The sequence below is a fragment of the Heloderma suspectum genome, chromosome 7 (assembly GCF_057233095.1).
Source record: "Heloderma suspectum isolate Gila_16-S chromosome 7, 16-S_ref, whole genome shotgun sequence".
NCBI classification, from domain to species: domain Eukaryota; kingdom Metazoa; phylum Chordata; class Lepidosauria; order Squamata; family Helodermatidae; genus Heloderma; species Heloderma suspectum.
Genome location: NC_139464.1, coordinates 65858737 through 65876917, shown reverse-complemented (window position 1 = coordinate 65876917; position 18181 = coordinate 65858737).

The following is an 18181-nucleotide window of genomic DNA, read 5'->3' as shown; positions in this document are numbered from 1 at the left end:
GAGGCTTGCAGCTCTGCACAGGGCTCTCTGTGCATATTATTTTAATGAATGCTGTTACTATGCTTTCCATCCTCCCATGTGCATTCATTCTGCCTCATCAGTGTCTGAACTGGCTCAAGTACTCAAACATTGAGAATTTGAACTCCTGTTTGTTCCCATTGTAGGCAAACAAAATGAATTACACAGTATGAAAATGAATTATGCTAAATACTATTCCAGCCTCCCCCCGCCCCCATTACCTGGTAGGCCAAAGTGCTCTTCAGGTAAAAACATGGCTATTTTGGTTTAATGCATTTTAGTCTTATTGATTTTAATGGGATCAAGTCAAGCATTACAATTTTACTTGACTATGGATTTGGCAGCGGCTGCCGGACTTTCCACTAATGCTCGAAGTTAACTGCTACAGAGACATGCGATTCATTCTTGGACCTGACACTTTTCTTTCTGTTCATTCTCAAGCCAAGCAGAATGTACCTGTAATTTGTTTCTTTCTGCCACCTAGTGGTAACTGTTTGTAAATGCAATGCTACTGTGGAAAAGTTCATCATTCTCATCTGTTCTACTAATACATGAGGTTTTCTCGAAGGACAAGTAATTCTTCAAAGAAGACTCTAACAGAGTGAGTAGCTCATATATTTTGGAATGGGGGCAATATAACATTTCATTCACAAGTAAGAATATGTCTCAAATGAACTAAAATATAGAACTACTGTCTGATACTCAAAATGCCCAGCACATAGAATAGTAATAAATTAGCTACACATATGCTCTTTCATGGCTAAATTATTCCACTGAAGCACTGATTCAGAACAATCTCTTCAAAAACACTTATTTCCTTTGCCAGCCAGAGCACAGATTCATTCAATTTCCTTAGAGAGTAAGCAATCTTCAAATCTTCTAACTACATCTTCCAGAGTAGTCATTATTACTACTGCTAAACATTTACCTAGATAGATCCTAGCAAGTCTTAACATTTAGGCACAAGAAGATTGCTTTCTAACAAGATATGACTACTTTTCAATCATTTACTCTCTTCCTTGGCACAATTTCCTTAACCCTGTTAAAAGGTTAGGACAGGGTATCCTAAAGGGGTATCCCAAATGCACTTTCATTGCAGAATTTACATAGAATTAGACATAGTCCTCCCATGGTATTGTTGTTTTCTGTCACCTGCATAATGTCCCCAGATTTCAGCCTTTTACCATTTACTGTTTTCCTTCCAATGTGGGGCATAAAATATCCCCAGGATCTATTGATTTTGCCATTTGATGTCTTTATGTCCCCCAAGCCAGGCAACATACCACGGGTATAAAAAATTCTCCTGGATTTCCCCCCACCCCCAAAAAATTGTCAAGGGAAGCAGTCTTAAGCACTCTTAAGTACACTACACACACAGCTTGGCACAAACCATGGGATTTCACTGGCGAATATTTACCTCACTAGAGACAGATTTGTTGTGGGGGTATAAAAATACCCACACAACACTTGTCTGAATTAACTTGCCACCCTTTGGGGGGAGCTTTTTCTGCCTCAAGATTTTATTACACGCTCATCACCTCAAGCAGTAGAATCATAGGTTTGGAATAGGAATGTGCAAAGTTGGGGATTCCATTCCATTTAAGCCCAATGGGATTTCGTAGTGTTTCTGTTCTGATAAGCAGTAGCAGACTGTAGCGGCATTCTTTTCCCGGTTTCAGAAATGTTCCTAATTTTGAGCACATTATATGGACACATTTTTATCAGGTCCCATGATTTGCACAAATGGAATTGTGTTTTTGTTTTTCGTTCTTTGGGTCTGGAAATTTGTACAGTTGTGATTTTCCCCCCCTTCGGGTCCTTAAATTTGCCCAAATTGAGTCATTTTTGGTGTGTGTGTGTGTGTGTGTGTCAGGGGTCTTGCACAAGTATGTACTTACACAAGTCTGCGTGTTCACTATGTAGTCCTACAGAGGCATGTTCCCATTGTAAATATCCTTGTCAGTTTCATCGTCTCCAGACACTACTTCATTTACCCCAGCAGAGCCATATTCCATACTTGTCAAGGAACTTGTCAATTTCATCCTCCACTTGGAGGCTTTGAAGCAAAGAGGGGGGGGAGTGTCAAAGTGGAGAATGAAATTGACAGAATTCTCATACATCCCTAACTTGGGTCTTGTAGGCTCTCTTGTCCAATTCTCTGCTCAAGGCAGAAGCTAGACCATCTCCTGCAGATGGCTCTCCAGCCTCTGCTTGAAGACCTCCAGAGAGGAAAGCCCACCACTCTTGTAGGTAATTGCTCTTACTACCAGTACATTTAATATTCAATGTATTACTTTCAATGTGTGTCTAGCAGCTATGTCTTCTTTTCATTTTTATCTAGAGCAAGCACAGGTGGCCAATCCAGATCTTAAAAGCTTCCTTCCACCACCACCCATTCTAGGGTCCCATTCTGGAGCAGGGGGCTGCACCTATACTAAAGATGAAAAGAAGACACAGCTGCTAACCACACATTGAAAGTTGTGTCTGTTTTGGCCCTAAGTGTTTGAGGAGTACTATCATGGGCCCTTCAGTTTTCTCTTCTGCAGTAGTTCCTTGATGTATCGTAGTCAGTGGCAAATATTCTTTTAAGTGCTTTGATATTATAGATTTTGTTAGTCAAGCAATCGGATCCTGGACAATTTAACATTTCTACATTAATGCAAGTAGAGCCTTGCTGGATCAGAGTGAAGATCTATCTAATCCAGCATTGTCTTCCCACAGTGACCAACCATGTGCCTATGGGAAGCCCACAAGCAGGTCATGAGTGCAATAGCACCCTCCCCTTCATGTTCCCCAGCCACTGGTATAAAGAGTAACTAATAATCATAGATAACCCTATCCTCCATATATTTGTCTAGAAGAGAGATTACATCTCTCATTGTGACATTTTGGCTCAGGCAAGCTCATCCGTGGCTATTGGTGCATTTTCTGCATAAACTTTAAATATATAGTAACATTCATAGGTGGGTGGTGACAAAATTACACCAATTCCATGTGGTCTGAATCAAGTTCCCAATACAAAACAACACAAGTTTAATTCTTTTATCAGCATATGGAATTAAATATCTCAATCTTATTTATGTTATGGTACTTTCTCCTTCAAACTAGAGCTCTTAATAATAACACAGATGAGAATTCCCAGTACCTAAATCTCATTGAATTTAATTATTTTCCATTAAACTTAGTTTTATTACTTTTAATGAAACTTGGAAACAAACATCTGTTAGGAGACAGAATTAAAAACTATTTTCATTATGCACAGTGTGATTTCACTGTGGTGAGAACTAATATTATAGTTCGGATTAAATCCAATTATATTGTCCCTCCTAATATTAACAGATTCCTGCTTAAAGTGTCTGAACAACTTACTTTTAAAGGCAGCAATCTTGCAAAAATCATATAATGATATGGATGCCTGGCACTTAAAAAGAAGATAAGATGCATCAAAGAATTCCTTCAGTGTTTCCTGCCAGTGTCTGCTTTTACAATAAAGTAATCAAGAATTAGTTCACCAACTGTGCCCAATTAACTTTTTTTGCTTAATTTGTCCAACTGAATTACAAACAGATGGAATCTGAGTAGTGAAGTGATCATAAATCAGTATTGTATATTAAAAGTAATCTGGTAAACATATAGAGGGCAGCTGGAATCATCTGACTATATACTATATACTTAAAAACAAGTTAACAGCATAGCCCACAATCCTGAAGCCATTTCCAAGCTTAACTATTTCATTAATCACTAAAAATTATAATCTCAAATATGCTTTCAGGATTGAAGCCATGGTGTATGAACAAGTCTTGCTTTACAAACCTGGAAAATTACAACTCTGCTAGTGACCTGCAGCCAAATAACTTGGAAGTTATTTTTAATCAATATGTGAACTTTTGGGTCTCCTGGTCCCCCCACCCATGCCTTCTGCTTCTTAGCCTCCAGCCTCTCAATTTCATTCCCCCAAGTAGCTAAGCTTTGGGTTTCAAAAATTCTGGTGCCTGCATGGAGCCAGGAATATCTGGCCAAGGCCATTTCTTGGCAACAAAGGCAGCCAACTAGAGTGCCAAGAGAGAGAAGCAGCAAGAGAGACCTGTCTCTCCCTCCCCCGCCTCCCCCAGTGAAGCATTAGGGGTGTACGAACCCCACTCACCCGTCCTGTCTGGGGCATCCGCTGGGGCGGGAGGTGATCCGTCCCTCCTCCTGGAATCCTTCCTGGCTGGCTCCGCTCCACGGCAAGTCCGTGGAGCCTCCAGACGGGCCCGTCCGCAGCCAGACTTCCGGCTGCTGCCACACAAATGGCATCCGGCGTAGCAGACGCCATTTGCATCCCTGCCCTTGTCTGTAATAGACTACATAAATATTTACGTAGCCTATCACGGCAAAGAACAGGGATGCAAATGGCGTAGTGGATGCCATTTGCATCCCTGCCCTTGGCCGTGATAGGCTATGCAAATATTTACATAGCCAATCACGAAAAGAGCAGGAATGCAAATGGCATCCGCTACGCCATTTGTGTCCCTGCTCTTTGCCATGATAGGCTACTTAAATATTTATGTAGCCTATCACGGCCAAGGGCAGGGATGCAAATGGCATCCACTACGCCGGACACCATTTGCATCCGCAGCCCAGCAGTGGATGGCTGCGGATGGCAGCGGATGGACCCAGACGGACGGTGCCAGGTAGGTCCGTCCCTACCGGACTTCGCAGGGTGGCAGGGGGGAGCAGTCCATTCCGCCACGGACTCCAGGGGGGCAGATTCCAAAGAATTCGGCCTCATTGGAGTCTGTGGCGGATTTCTCCGCCATCCCTATGCAGCATTATAATAACATACATGCTGCACCTACGGATGTCTGATAAATCCACAACGGATTCAAAGGAGTTGGGATTTCTATGAATCCGACCTGTGGATTCTGCAGTGGACTGACTTTTTCTGAGTCAGACAGATTCCATGGACTTGTGGACTGGTTTTTCATTTGGGGGGGGGTAATTTGTGCTAATGCACATTAGCGCTAATGCACATTAGTACAAGGGGAATGAAATCCTGGTAAATAAAATCAATTCCATCAATAAGCGGACGATGGAACAAAAGACACCCGACAATCCATGAAACACATACGGAATGGATTTAACAAAATCCATCCATCCCAAGCTGTAGCTGCTTGTGCATCTAGCAGGTCCCAGAGGAGGTGGCTGCCTTTATGCTCCACCCACAGCAGTAATACATACTGCTCAGCTTTTGCAAGTCCAGCTGCTCCGGGAGGTGACACCCACAACAACTGCAAGCACAGGGGGGAGGGGGGAGCTCCTGCTGGCTGCTGCTGACGAGAGAGAGAGAGAGAGAGAGAGAGAGAGAGAGACTGGGCCTGTGGTTAGTGTGATTATTAATTTATTTCACCACCAACATTGGGTGGTGTTAGCGAACAGATTGATAGTTTGCTCATTTGAAAACAAGCTACATTTGTCTCTTGTAAGCCTCTGTAGTGGTTTGCTGCCAAATTCAGTGCTACTTAGGGATGTCAGAGAATTCTGCCACGGATCTCGGTGAGGCCGAATGCCAGTGCATTCGGCCCCCCAAACCCGTGGGGGAACGGCCTGCCACCTCCCCCACCCCCCGTGGATCCCCCCCAGGACGAGACTTACCTGGGGTGGATGTTCCAGACGGCGGCGGCTCCAGTGGCGGCTTCGGCGGAGGCAGCAGCGGCGGCTGGTCTTCTGACCGGCTGCCACCGCCGCCATTTGCAGTCTTTTTTTTTTCTTCCCCCATTCATGATAGGCTACGTAAAGACTTATGTAGCCTATCACGTCTGGGTTAAAAAAAAAAAATGCGTACGCAAATGGCGGCGGCTACGGCCATCGCCATTTGCGTTCCCTATTTTTGGTCGTCTTAATCTATGTAAATATTTACGTAGACTAAGATGGTGAAACTAAGGGGGAACGCAAATAGCGTCCGCTACGCTATTTGCGTTCCCCCTTAGTTTCACCCTCTTAGTCTACGTAAATATTTACGTAGACTAAAACAACCAAAAATAGGGAACGCAAATGGCGGTGGCCATAGCCGCCACTATTTGCGTACACGTTTTTGTTTTTTTAAACCCAGATGTGATAGGCTATGTAAGTCTTTACGTAGCCTATCACGGCTGAATACAGCGACGCAAACGTTTTTGCGTCCCTGCTAGCCAGCAGCCGGATGTCCAGCCGCTGGCGGAGCCGGCCGGCAGCTCTGCAGAATCCCCGCGGAGTGGAGCCGGCTGGCCAGGATTCGGGGGGGAGGGACGGAGCACCTCCCCTCCCCAGTGGAACCCGGCGGAGCCAGGTAAGGGGGGTTTCGTACATCCCTAGTGCTACTGCACTGCTGCAGAGCTTCTGCACTGCTGAATTTTGGTGCTGTGGCTAGGGGAACGTTTTCTGTCTGCTGCCTCTGGCTCTTTTCCTGCTGGAGGACAGGCTGCTGTTAGTCCAGTATAGACAGTGCAGAAACTATCATATTTGCCAAATTAACCAAAACACTGCATGGATAACTTAGGAACTAATAGTGGAATCTTACCACAAGGTTTCTAGGAAGGAAATGCCATTTCAAGGCTTAATTTGAGGAACTTAGTTTTAGAAGAAAGAGCAATGAAGGATCAGTATGAACTCACTTGTACAAATAGGAAATGGAAGCCTATCCCAAAAAGAACAATGAGCTGAAGGAAAGAAGAGGGGGAGATTATCTATCCTTGCTTTGATGAGATGAACAGAGAGGGGAAGAAGAACAATACTCAGAAGAAGATTAATTCAAAAGTGGGAGATCAGGCATGGCCAAACCATGGTAGGCTCCAGACCAGAACACAAACAGTGAAGAGATTGGTCACCCCCAGGCTGCATTAGGGTTTCCACTTGAGTAGAAACATGCGGCAAAGGCGTACAAAGATAAGGACCCAGTTCTTAGTTCCAGAGTAAGTCAAAGCGAGCGTCTGACAGCAACAGTGCTCTTGCAAATAAACACAGGGATCCTGAGAATAGATAGATATAGATATGGATATGGATATGGATATGGATATGGATATGGATATGGATATGGATATAGATATAGATATAGATATAGATATAGATTAGATATAGATTAGAAAACAGACACTGGTAAGGACATATTTTAGAAAATAAATGTCTCCTGGAAACGTGTTTTCCAAGGAAACAAAAGGTAAATTCTGGGGATAGCTTCTCAAAAGGGGCTGAAGACACTCGATTGCTGGACCAGTACCAGGTGGAGAGGTCACACAACAGCGCCCAGGGCTCTTGGTATGGTCCATCGATGAGTGGTGAGGAGTTTCCCTGATTGCATTAGTGTGCGGAGGAGTTTGGCTCAGCACATCTGAGAGTTCCGGGGCCTGGGGCAGTCAGGTGCTAGCTAGGACACCCTCCTCTGCATTTAAGTGGAGGTTGGAGGGTGCTCCTGATGCTCAGGCCCCATCTCTGTGGCCACCTTTGGCCATCTTGAACAGAACAAAAAAGAAGTGGCAACAGAGCTGCACAGAAAAGGATGTCCAAGCTTGCTGCTGTCGGTTTGCTATGTTGCTCTGCCATCACCTACCCAGCCCACTATGAAGGAAGAACGCATGTGCACTCTGCTGTCTCCCATGTGGTAAAATGTGGCAAACGTGAGCTGGATCCTGAGATGCAGCCTCGTGGATGAAGATAGATGGGCTGCTATTATCCATTGTCTGGGAACATTCAGATACATGGAGCTGCTTTTGAAGAAGACTCAGAAACTTCAGTGGGTCCAGAATACAGTGCTAGGAACAGTCAGATGGAACATATCTTGTCAGTCTTAGAACTACTTTGGCCATTTCTCATCCTTTTCCAAGCACAAGTCAAAGTGCTGGGTTAAATCAATCAAACCAACGTTTAAAGCCCTATGGTATCTTAAGGATCTAAAGAACAACCAGCCTGATTGTTGAGAGCATCATCTCTGGGTGCCATATCCATCACAGATTAGGCAGTGGCAAACAAAAACAGGTTCTTTTCAGTTGTGGCTCCCTGTCTTTGGAATGCTCTCCCCCCAAGAGTCTTGACTGGCACAAGATTTCTAATTTTTAGGTACACGTGTATAGGCTTCAAAAAGAAAATTGAGCAGGATTTCTACCTTTTCAGATCCTGCTTCTATTTGCTGGCTTTATTGTTTTAAATTCCTGTTGTGTTTACATTGTTTTGTTTTAATATTATTTTGCATATTGAATGTTTTTAATTCTAGTTTTCCCTTTGTTGAATTGTAAGCTATCTTGAAAGCTGAGTAACTTGAAAGACATGGTATAAAATGCTTAAAATAAATCAATAAAGTTAAGTAACAAGGCAACCCTATACATGTCTACTCAGAATTCAGCCCCATTGAGTTCAATGGGGCTTACTCCCATGTAAGTGAGTAAAATATTGCAGCCTAAGTCTGTCAGTAGCCATGAAGTGGGATCCACAAGGAAATCAGTTGCCTGAAGGAACCAGTATGCCTGGGGCCAGCCCAAGATATTTTGCTGCCTGAGACAAATAACAAGATGGCACCTCCTCCCATTCCATACACAAGAGCTGATTGGACTGGCAGATGTATCTCTCTTCCACACTGAGGATGGGACATCATCCTCCACTGCACCTGAAGGCAGCAGTCTAACTTAGGGGGCACAGAGCAGGCCACATGACACACGGGTCTCTCCTCCAACATCTTGTTGCAGCCTTCCACCAATCTGCCACCTGAGGAGACGCTTCACTCTTCCTAATGGTAGGGCAGGCTCTGAGCATACCATACTGTCCAGTGGTTCCAGTTCTTAGATGTAAGCTGCTGCCAAAGGCTCACAATTGGACTCTCTACATTTCTTAGTTGTGATTCATTACCAGCCAGCTGTTGTGCAGAGCTGTTCATTTTGATTTAACAAGGACTACAAATCTTACACTATGATGACATAACCTTACACATGCAGACAAAATGGAAATTCAAAGTCATTACAGTTAAACAACAGACCATAATTTCATCATTGCCAATTCCTTATATTTTATGGTGGCAGCACTTTTTCTGCTTTAGCAGGGCGGGGCGTGTTTTCCCAACTACTTTGTCTTCAGCCAGAGACAGAAGCAATGGTATGAATTATTACACTTGTATTTTACAGACATCTTTGTCTTCATAACTTCAGCTTTCCCTATGGGCCACCAAAAGATCCCTACTGTTATCTACAATTTCACTGATGCATGCCTTGCAGCCATCACAGCTCTTGAGGCATTCTGCTCTGTTACCTAAGCAATCAAGGAATACTCTAAGAACATATGAGGAGCCCTGCTGGATCAGACCAAGGGTCCATCTAGCCCAGCATTCTGTTCACACAGTGGCCAACCAGCAGTTGAAGGAAACCCACAAGCAGGACATGAGTGCAACAGTGCCCACCCTCCCATGTTCTCCAGCAACTGGTGCACATAGGCTTACTGCTTCTGATACTGGATGTAGCATAGAGCCATCAGGACTAGAAGCCATTGATAGCCTTCTCCTCCAGCATGTTTGAGCATAGGGTGTTACATTATAACATTACATTATACCGAGTTAGACTATTGGTGCATTTGGCTCAGGACTGTCTACAGTGATTGGCAGCAGCTCCCCAGAGTTTTAGGGAAGAGTCTATTCCAGCCCTACCTAGAGATGCCAGGGACCTTCCTAGGATCTTCTGCATGCAAAACACGTAGTCAACCTTGCAGCTGCCACACTGTTCTATCCTTTCCCAAGTATAGTTCCACATTTTTAAATGTTGCCACAGTTGCATGGTGAGATATTTTATAAATAGAGATAAGGACAGTCTGAAATAGGTTACTGAACAAATACACTCACCAATTCCCAGGGGTAAATAAATAACCCTACCAACTAAAAATGGCCGGTTTGGTGTCCAGCATCCAAATCTTGCCCAAAGCCCAAGGCCCTTAGAGACACTGAACAGGAAGTTCTATTTGTATGAGAGCAACCCACTGTAACCGTGAGTAAGTGTCCCTTTTCTATATAAAAAACAACCTTTTGTTTTATATCTTCTTTGTTTTTTGCCTCTCTGACATTGTTCAAGTTTTTGATCCCCATAGAGTGTGAAGTGCTATCGTTCCTAAAATCTTAATGGGCTCTATTCAACAGACCCCAAAACACCATCAGCCTAGAATTGACGGCAATGTGAGCCACAACAGTTTAAAATCACTGCTAACAGCTTTGGTGATAAATATGTAAAGAGAGGGATGAGTTATTTAGAGGACACATCATTTTGCTGAAATGTACCATAACACGCTCATATGACTTGAAATCACTGGAGTGTATTCACGCAACAGCGGTAACATGCCATAGATCTTGGCACTTAACCATCAGCTGACTGGGGAGTTCTAAAACCAACCCGAAATGAGTGGAACTGCTCATTTCTGCAATGGGGGAGGTCAGCGGAGCTCCCAGGTTGGGAATTCTGTCCCAACAATCCAGAAATGAGTGTTTCCAGTAATTTCCAGGGTTGTGTTTAGAACCGCTACCTCCCTGTTGCATGAGTGGTCAGACCCACTGATGCAACACCATCACCAGGCACATAGCCCCCCGCCCCCTCGATACAGTCCATTGTCTTCCATTGTTACCTCTCTGTTGCTCTATATACAAATAACAAGCATCACAGAACTAAAAACCCGATGCAAAATTTTTAATTGAGATGAGCAGACAAATGTATTTTAGTAAAGCATCTCCAGACACTTATTTAAGGCTTTCTTAGGAAGAGAATTATTTCCTCCCAGTTGATTTCAGGGGGTTTGATTTGGTTGGCTCCCTCCCTGCTGTCCTTCTGTGGGCAGTCGAAGACATTGTTATCCAAGCAGGGGGCATGGCCAGGCGTGCACGAGAATGGCTGCCTAAACCACAGGCGCCTGCTCCCGCTCGCTAAAATTGGCTTGCAGCAGTAAGTAGAACGTCTTTTATGACCTGCAATGTAGTTTCTATGATCGCAGGCCACCCTGAGTGCCATTTTCTTGACAGAAAGGCAAGGTACAAATCAGATACATGAATCAGTGTGAACACAATTCAACCACAATCCAGTCCCCTACCTGTACAGATGCCTGGGGGCTGCCTGTGTCAGGGTTGTTGCTAGCTGTGCCATGGGGTTGATGAACTGGGGATGCTGTGGCACTGTAGTATGTGTTGTTGTGCATGTGGTGATGCAGGTGGTGTGCTGAGGGTGTGAGCAGATGCAGGATGGACAGGAATTGTTGCTGGAACAGCTGCTGATTGGTGGGGTAAGGTGGTGCTTCCAGGGATACTGGGAGCATCTCTAACATTTTTGTGCTGTTTTGTATTTCCTGGTTGTGTGTTTTCCCCCGTCCTTCCCAGGCTATGCATGTAAGGGCAGCTGTTCCACCAGCCTAGCAGAGGCATATCTTGCATCCCATCCTGGCATAATTAGAGTAAAAGATTGCTTTACCTCTGCCCCATTGATCTCCATGATAAAGTTAAATATGCGCTTATCTCTGTACTGTTACGATAAAAGGTACTTTAAAATGCTTAACTTTGGCTGGGTTGTGCCACCCTATCACTATGACAGGTGGGGTGTGTGAAAAGGAGGAACGTGTATATCACAAGGGACTCTAGCTGAGGGTAGTGCAGCAATCTATTATATTCACAGAGCGTGTGCGTGTGCATGTGTATTTGGCCAATGCCATCTTGAGGCCTGCGAAACCAACCCCAGAAAGTGTTTTGTTTAATTTTAACATCAGTAACATTGAATTCGAAAATTAGAATCAAACCAAATATGTTTCTTGCAGGTCATTAAAAGAGCTACCAAAAACCAGCTTTGGGGTATAGAATAACTGTTTAGTGACACAGTTATGAGGACAACAGTATGAATTCAGTGTGTTAGATATGCTGCCATCTGCTGGAAACTATGCTTCTAATAAACTGCGAAAGAGAAACTTGCTAACTCCTAAATTCCCACCATGTATAGTTGTAGGACTAGCCATCTCATAGAGGCAAATTATGTAACCCCCGCAGGTGCCAGAATTCTAGGGATGCTTGCCTCAATTGTGTAAAACTCTTTCACAGAACGCTACTGCTACCTGCAGTTTTGCAGACGGCACAAGCCATGTTCAAACATTCAGAAAGTGTACTCAAGGAGAGGCTGCAGGGGCACAGACCCTGCCCACCCACCCCTCCACCCCCAACCTTTTTGCATTGAGCTAGAAAGTCTGAAGATGGACACTTACAGTCTCTCTTCAGACCTTCCAGCACATTATGGGAAGGTTAGTAGGCAGGGGGAGGGGAGGCACACGCCGCCCCACAGCCCTACCACAAGTACATTTTTGAATGTCTGAACAGGGTTTCAGAGACAGCTGCACAGCTTGTTGGTTGGGAGATCTTCCATACGAACAGAAGAAGAGTCCTGCTGGATCAGACCAAAGTCCCATCTAATCCCACATCCTGCTTCTCACAATGGCCAGATGCCCTCTGATCACCACCGGGCATAATTACAGTTTTAATGGGGAGAAAATTATGATGTGACAGATGTTAAGTGTAAAAATAAGGAATTAGTATTCTGGTTCACTCTTGATGATTTAATACTTTGCTCAGGATATGATCAGACATAAGGTGGGAGGGAATCAGGGAACAGAGACATAAGTTACTGAGGATAACAACATTACATATTTTTCATGGCACAGTGTGTAAGTTTTTTTAAAAATCAAATCCAGTTTTAAAAAATACTATCTGCAATAGCCTATATGCTTTCCACAGTTGTTTCATATGTTATGAGGAAAGTTGGCTTGTGGTTATTATCTGAGGACAGATTTGTTTTTGCCTTTCCTGTTGTTTTTGGTTGTTTGTACCCACTTGGCTCACTATTTCTTTCTTTTGCCAAATGAAACCAAGGCTGGGCGACAGCGACCATCTCGTTAACCCATCTTGATTAATGGATGATTGCTGTCTCTTGCACGCATGCTTTTTCTGATCATCTGCTTTTATATCCATCTGCTTAGGCAATGGCTGCTCTTGATATCCTGGTTCCCTTGGAGAAAAACTGAAATGACAAATACCTGACATACCTGTCAGTGGGAGGATTTTGTAGTTTTACATAAACAAATCATCAGGTAATGCCAGTGGAAGAACTAACAAGACCTTCCCATAAATCTAAATCCTCAAAAACCCCAAAGAGGTTCTCTGAACCTTTGGAAATTTGAATTAGTAGTGCAGTAGGGAGGGCATTCATAAACCATCTCTGAGGAACTGCACCCCCTCTCACAGTCCCGGTCTGAAAGCTCAGTGACACCCCCAAAGAGGACTCTAAATCCAATGAGATACTGGTCACCCCACTCCAGGGAGGACTTTCAGAACCCTTAATGCATCCCCCAGACCCAGGAACATGGCCTTCCCATCAACCTCAGCCTCCAAATACGGCTCTCCCAAAGCCTCTCAGGTCCCTCAGCCACATGGGAGCATAAGGCTATGGAAAGGAGTGTGGGTCCTCTAAGGTTGTAGTCAGCATCCAGAGGGAGGGGAGCTTCTGAGGGACCTGAGCTGACTGGCCTACTTAAGCCCTCAGTTGCTGCTAGTCTCTTGCTGGAAAAACAGTTCCTTCCATGAAGAACTATCCCAGCCTAGCAGTTCCTAGCAGTGCTGTATGGGGTGCTATTAATCTCTGCCTTGCTGTGCTCTATTTTAACTAGTGCAGGGTTCCCCAAGCCTTTTAGACTCCATTGGAGAATCTGCTGTGGGCACCAACATAAAATGGCTCCCACCGAGGATGTGGCTATTCATATCATGGCTGCCACGGGGACCTGGCTAGTCAAAAGTGAACAAAAATGGGGCTGGGGATAAATAGTGAGGATGGAGGGAGGAGGAAATAGTAAGGCAAGGGGACAGAAGGGAGAGAAAGAGCAAGGCCAGAGGCTGGCTGTGGGCAGAAACAGAAAAGTTAAGAGGTAAATAGGGAAATAGTGAAGCCAAAGGATGGGAGGAGGGGGAAACAGCAAGGCATAGAGGTAGAGAAAAAGCAAGGCTAGATGCTAAGAGGGGAAGAAACAGTGAGCTAAAGAGGTGTGTAGGTGGGTAGAAATAGTAAAGCTAGCAAGGGAGAGAAAGAAGACTGTGCTATTATTTCCCAAGGGTTTTATTTTTAAAACAAATTTTTGAAGGGGGCAGGGAGTTGGAGGTGCCCACAGGCGCTGTGTGAGGGAACCCCTGACCCAGCATAACTGCCGTCTGAATGTGACTCTAGCCTTGCCAGTCATGGCTTCCTTCCACCAGATCCTCTGCAAGTGCCACTTCCCCTGGATCCAAACTCCAGCCAGGACATTCCCCTAACTCCTGGAGCAGGCTTCCCTCACCTGGTGCCCTCCAGAGGTGTTGGACCACAACTCCCATCATCTCCACCCAGCATGGCCATTGGCACTAGGTGCAGAAAGTCTGTCCTGAAGGAATTACAGAGGGATTTGGGTGGAGAGCCACCAAGGACCACTTCTCCGTGACCTCCACCTCCATAAGCACAAGTCAATCCAGAGAGTGCAAATGTCTGTGCCACACTTCCGGGCGGGGAGCCTGTTGAAGAGCCAGTGGGTGACATCAAGCTTAGCTACCTCTTTTCTTTAAGGAGCCTTCCCTTTTCCCTTCTGAAAACTTTGGAGAGGTAAAGGGAGGGAGCCAGTGCACCACTTTGGTCCGGTGTTCATCAACACGACTGACAAACCAGTCTGCATGTCAGTTTCACATCTATTCAGTCATAGAGCTATCCTGTCCAAGTTCAGCTTTTTAAAAAAGGCACAAACATTCACATTTATTTCTGTACGCATTTCCCCGTAACATACGCACCTTGTATGCAATTTCCCCTAGTATATGCATTTTCGTACACAATTCTTGAGACAAGAACTGCAAAATCTGGAGAAGGATAACTGTGTTCCAATCTGCATATTAGCCTAGGAAGTGTGAATTAGGTTGGTTCGCTTAAAAATGCAGACCAAACAAAATTCTAAAGGTAAAGGTAAAAGGTGTCCCCAACCAGTCGTGTCCGACTCTGGGGTGCGGTGCTCATCCCCGTTTCTAAGCCGAAGAGCCAGCGCTGTCCGAAGATGCTTCCGTGGTCATGTGACCGGCATGACTGAACACCGATGTGCACGGAACGCTGTTGCCTTTCCCGCCGAGGCGGTACCTGTTTATCTACTTGCAATTTCTTGCTTTCGAACTGCTAGGTTGGCAGGAGCTGGGACTGAAGACGGGAGCTCACTCCGTCACGCGGCACTCGGGTCTCGAACTGCTGTCCTGCCGACCTTCCGATCTGCAGTTCAGCATCTTAACCACTAAGCCACCATGGCCCCAAAACAAAATTCTACCCCATCCCTAACACATCATACCACATTTGTGCAAAGTAACAACTGAGATGTGCAATGTTTTAGGCATGTTTTTTGATAAAATGAAAGTAGAATCAGGCTTTGGGCAACAAAGGTGCCCTAAATGGAGAATACTTGGTAGAGAGCAAGAATGATTTGCACATTTGGGGGATGTTTTCCACAGTGTTCATTCTCCCTGATACCACAGCAGTGAAGAACAGTGACTGAGAACAGAACCTGCCCAAGTTCAATGAATAGGTTTATACTGCATCTGCACTGAACGTGGCAGTTCCTTATTAGGGCAGTATTAGACTTAGTATTTACTGACTGTAGTGGAGAAAATAAGACATTAAAGTCAGCAACACACTCAATCACATTTAAGAATTTCGATGGAAGTGCCAAAAGAAACCATATTGCCTTTGGCAAAAACAATGTTTCACCAAGGGTAGAGTTGTTATTAGAACACAGGAGGCTGAAATATGGCAGATGCACTTGATTTCTGGCTTTTGGGTCTTCACATTTATACTGTGAAGTATAAACATAACACACACACACACCCTTACCTCAGCATAAAAAGGGTGGCAGAGCAGCTTTTAAACTAAACCCTGGGGAAAGCCAACAGGAGCTGGGAAACATCCATTTCAGGTTAAATCATCCCAAAAGGATGAAGATGAAAATGTTTTTGATTGCCCAAATGTAGACAGGGAGGAAATAGACCAGGAGTACATGGCAGAACATAATAGCCAATCAAAGGAGCCAACGTCCCATAGCAAAAGATGCACATGCCAGAGGCATCTGGGGAGGGATACCATGTACAGGTGGTTTTATGCAAATGCTAGAAGCCTCCCAGCCAAAATGGGAGAGGTGGAGTGCTTGATTTTAAAGGAAAACCTGGATATAGCCGGCATTACAGAAACCTGGTGGAGTGGAGAGAACCAGTGGGATGTGGTCATCTCTGGATATAAACTCTACAGGAAGGACAGGGAAGGGCGTACTGGGGGAGGTGTTGCCTTGTCCATCAAAGAAGGCATAGTGTCAAGCAGACTAGAACACCTAAAAGGGGAATGCTCAGAGTAACCTTGAGATGGAAAATGGAATCAGGGAGGCCTCCAAACAAGAAAGTGTTGTAGTAATGGGTGACTTCAATTACCCCCACATTGACTGGATAAATGCATGTTCCAGTCACAACAAAGACATTAGATTTCTCAATGCCCTAAACTATGATGCCCTAGGATACTTGGTTATGGAACTGACCAGAGGGGAGGAGACCTTGGATTTAATCCTATGTGCTGTCACCCAGGACCTAGTATGAGATGTAAATGTTGTTGAACCAGTTGGAAACAGTGACCACAGTGCTATCAGATTTAATATATATTTAAGTGGAGAATTGTCCAGGAAGTCCAACACAGTCACATTTGACTTCAAAAGAGGAAACTTCTCTAAAATGAGGGAACTGGTGAAAGGGAAGTTAAAAGGGGGAGTCAAGAGGATTAAATCCTTTCAAAATGCTTGGAGATTACTCAAAACCACAATAATACAAGCCCAGCTAAAATGTATACCACAGGTTAGGAAAGGTAGCACCAAGTCCAAGAGGTCACCAGCATGGTTAACAAGCAGTGTTAAGGGAGCTATTAGAGAAAAGAGAGCTTCCTTCAGAAAATGGAAGTCTTGGCCAAGTGAGGAAAATAAAAAGGAGCACAAGCTTGCACAAAGGTGATGCAAGAAGACAATACAAGATGCAAAAAAAAGCATTTTAAAGAGCATATCGCTAACAAGATCAAGGCCAACAATGAAGAATTCTTTAAATATATCAGAAGCAGGAAACCAGCTAGGGAGGCAGTTGGACCACTGGATGACAATGGAGTTAAAGGAATACTGAAGGAGGACAAGGTGATTGCAGAGAAGCTGAACGAATTCTTTTCATCTGTCTTAACTGCAGAAGATATAGGACACATACTTGTGCCTGAACTGATGTTTTCAGGAAGGGAGTCTGAGGAATTGAGGCAAATAGTGGTAACAAAAGATGAAATTCTCAACCTTATTGATAAATTGGAAGCAAATAAATCACCAGACCCAGATGGTATCCATCCTAGAGTTCTCAAAGAACTCAAATATGAAATTGCGGATCTTCTAACCAAAATATGCAACATGTCCCTAAGATCAGCCTCTATACCAGAGGACTGGAAGATGGCTAATGTAACACCAACTTTCAAAAAGGGATCTGGGGGAACCTGGGAAATTAGCTTAATGTCTGTTCCAGGTGAATTGGTTGAAGGCATTATTAAAGATAAAAATAGTAAGCATATAGAAGGACAAGCCCTGCTGAAGAAGAATCAACACAGCTTCCGCAAAGGTAAGTCCTGGCTCACTAATCTTTTAGAGTTCTTTGAGAGTGTCAATAAACATGTAGACAGGGATAATCCAGTAGACATTGTTTACTTGGACTTCCAAAAGGCTTTTGACAAAGTCCCTCACCAAAAATGCCTGAGCAAACTTAGCAGTCATGGAATAAGAGGACAGGCCTTCTTAGGGATCAGTAACTGGTTAAAGGACTGAAAACAGAAAGTAGGAATAAATGGCAAATTCTCCCAATGGAGGGAAGTAAATAGTGGGGTCCCACAGGGATCTGTATTAGGGCAATGCTTTTCAACCTGTTCATAAATGATCTGGAATTAGGAGTGAGCAGTGAAATGGCCAAGTTTGCAGATGACAGCAGATTATTTAGGGTGATTAAAACAAAAAGAGATTGTGAGGAGCTCCAAAAGGATCTCTCCAAACTGGGTGAATGGGCATCTAAATGGCAAATGAGGTTCAATATAAGCAAGTGTAAAGTGATGCA